Consider the following 3,558-nt stretch of genomic DNA (forward strand, 5'->3'; position numbering starts at 1 on the left):
CTTGCAACACTTTCTGGTTTTGCTGCAATCGCTTCAGTAAACCGTTCAACCTCCTTTGACTCAAATTGTAGCTACTTAGTTAAGTAGCTATCCAGTATTAAAAATCGTGGGCGTGGCTGCGTTTTAGCTGATTCAGCAATAATTGAAGGTCCCAGTCCTTAATGCACCTGAGCTCTTCCTCGGATCAGTGATGGTCATTGACTGCCACAAACAACTGTCTCTGGATGCCTATGGAACGCTCGTAGCCTAGTTAACAAACTTAACACATTCCAATCTTACCCAAATCTTTCGATTTAGTATGCATAACTGAAACATGGCTGATTAAAGACGCCCAAATTTTGTCCACAATCTCCCGTGGTGGTGGGGTTCTAATCGCTGTTTCGTCTCACATACTAAATTCCTACATGTTCGATTACATCTGTGGAAATGGTCCAACCAATATTTTATATCTGCTGTGTATACATCTCTTATCAACAACATCAATAACATCAATGCCCCAGACATCTGCTGGCCCTCACTTTCTGCCCATCAGCCATTTTCCAAAGATATCTGTAACATTTAACACATGTGTGTGGCAACACACTTGACATAGTGACCACAAAACATAGTGACCACAAACACTCCGGATAGGCTGAGGAATGTCATAGTGGACAATAAGAACAAGTTCTGTTGCTCTGACCACATTGCCATCAGACATTCTCAAGCTAGACCAGTGGAACCAAGCAAACTGTATTCAAGGGCAGATTTCCAAAGGGACACTCACATAACTAATTACCTCACATAACTAATTACCTATCAATGCCAGCACCCTTTTTGGAGTTTGATGTCAAGCGCCTTATCTTCTGCTTGCCAGCTCTACGTGCCATCTATCACAATATCACGAAAGAATTGTGGTTCGATGGTGAATACCATAAAACGCTCTGTTAAACGGAAGTGCACGGTGGCTAGAAGTGCACGGTGGCTAAGCAAAGAAAGCTTAACCGTCTGGAAGAAGAATTTACTAACAAACTAATCTCGGGTAGGCGTCGCTATGAAGAAAAACTTATCCAGAACTTTTCCTCCTCCCCAAAAAAACTGTTTCGTCACCTAAGATCTCTGAGTGCATCCAAACACAGTCAACTCCGTCCCTGTCACTGACCCCCTTGAACTGGAAAATATTTTCAACCAATACTTTTCAACCAATACTTCCACTCCACGAATAATTACCAACTCTCACACTCACACCACCTCACAATAATGCCTGAGGAGACATACAAATGTCTATTAGAAGCAAGTACTCGCTCACAGATGCACCATTGGAAAATCCACAAAATTCGTCCTATCGTCCTATCCCCGCTCCCTCACAGAGGTTACCAACTACAGACCAATCTCCATTACGTCAAAAATCCTCATCTATAACAAAATGTTTACCAATTTGGCTTCCGCTCATGCCTCAGCCAGCTCCTCATTTTCTACTCAAACATTGTCGACAGCAAAATCCCAACAGATGTGGTGTACCTGGACTTGTCGAAGGCATTTGATACTGTATCGCACAATAAACTGCTCTACAAACTCTGGATGCTAGGCATAACTGGGCAGTGGTTTAAAAGTTACAAATCTCTGAACGGACATCCTGGACAGGTACAGCCTCAAATGCCTTCTTGGTAACGCCCAAGCAAACTCTATGGAGCCATCCCTGGCAGCTTCCTTCGCAGTAGACTGATTCGTTGAAGGCAAGCACTCTACTTTACTTCCTGTGCTATCTGGAGTTCCACAGGGGAGCATACTAAGCATACTAGGCCCCCTTCCCCCTTTGGTATATATTAATGATCTTCCGGAAATTGTTCCTAGTGTTCCTGTTCGCAGACGATACCAAGCTTCTCCAAACTCTCACCTCACCTTCAATCTGATTTGGTGTAAGAGATGGAGCCTAAGCATGAATAATAGTAAGTGCAAAGTCATGCGCTTTAATCAGCCTGTACTGGAGGAGACCAACAGATACGTCATAGATGGAACCCTTATAGACTTTACGGACAACTACAAGGATCTTGGAATACTACAGCAGATTGCAGTTAACTTGCCTGTAGACTTTGGCAGACGGTTATGTAAACAATAGTAAACAACATTCCAACAACGTGTTGCCTCGTTTAGACGCCGCGGCTAATAAATAGCCTCACCTGATCAAAGGTGAAAGTTCAACTAGCTAAAGTTTTTAATTTTAACAAGGACACAAAAATGGACCCACAACACCCCATGGGACAGTATGCCTACTCATATGGTAATCTACTCATATGGTAATGTTTGGCCGGAGTATCAGTATCAGTGGTCTCCAGAACAGCTACCTGTGACCAGTCATCAGCCTAGACAGGTATTAATTACTGGTGTGCTTTAAAAAGAAAAGTATGTTGCAACCTGCATGCATGGCATGTAATTTTCTCTTTATTGTATTTTGTAGGACGACTTGAAGTACCATGTTCGAATTATTAACCAAAAGTTAAAGAAGGACTCGATTGTAGTTGATTGGCATGGTATCTCTAACAAGTTTTCATCGATACTTGAACTGAAACAAAAGCTTATCAGTACTCTCAGTAAGTATGTCCCTCCTGCATCTGCAATAGATGAGTTTAATGTTGGGTACTTCCATGGACGTCCTCAAGTAAAGAGCTGGATTTTATCGGAAGAAGATTTAAAAGCCATGTACACAAATGCTGGTGACAAAGAGATCTTGCTGTGGTGTGATGGACAAGTGCAGGTTACATCAACTTTTGGTCGTAAGCGAAAACAAGACGATGCTGAAACGGAGAGTGTGCCTAAACGTGCTGCTAGCAGTGCTTCTGGAGAAGAAGCAGAGCTTCAAGAACACGTTCATGAATTACAAAACATTCATGGAGACAAATTGACTATGGTGACTACAGAATCTGGGCGAGAATGATTAAAAATCATCAATGGAAAGACAAAGATACTACTCCAAATATCCCTATGATTAGAGGGAAAGTTTCTCGTAAAGGCAAACATGATGTAGTTGATACTCTGGCTAATGCTGCTGTTGCTATCGTGAAAGCTTTAAGGCCATCATCTCCTGACGTAAACCCCAGTGTTACTGCTGCTGCATCATGTAGTACACTTGGGATGTCACCTGGTAAAAAAGTACAGCTACGGTCCCAGTACCTCAAACAACTCAAGGAGATTCAGAACCTTCGAGATGAAAATGTTCTAAGTATTGATGAGTTTCAAGCTGAAAAATATACTATCTTAACGACATTACGTGAACTTAAGTAAGGAAATATTAATTATGGAACACAATAAAGACATGTATGACATTATAATAATAATAATGTGACATTGTTTAATATCTGATTGACTTGTTAATTGTAATAACCTGAATGAGAGTACCAGCCATAGCAGTCTTCTGAGGTTATGCTAGCAAATCCTCTAAGAAGTATGTCCTCTATGTCCTTGGAAGAAGAGGCTAGTTCTTCATTCGCTCTAAGAAATGATTTCACTGCTGAAAATGACTCCTCAATGGGGTTGAGATCTGGAGAGTATGGCGGAAGGAACACAAGTAATGCTCCAACGCTT

At 41.6% G+C, this 3,558-nt stretch overlaps 1 long non-coding RNA gene across 1 annotated transcript; it reads left to right on the forward strand.

Moving 5' to 3' along the window:
* Positions 1-284: 284 nt before the first annotated feature.
* Positions 285-3,357, forward strand: LOC135339997 (uncharacterized). The gene is made up of 2 exons (XR_010396165.1): positions 285-2,347; positions 2,435-3,357. It is a non-coding gene; the product is annotated as an uncharacterized LOC135339997 (long non-coding RNA).
* Positions 3,358-3,558: the final 201 nt, after the last annotated feature.

The sequence above is a fragment of the Halichondria panicea genome, chromosome 8, assembly GCF_963675165.1.
Source record: "Halichondria panicea chromosome 8, odHalPani1.1, whole genome shotgun sequence".
Taxonomy (NCBI): Eukaryota; Metazoa; Porifera; class Demospongiae; order Suberitida; family Halichondriidae; genus Halichondria; species Halichondria panicea.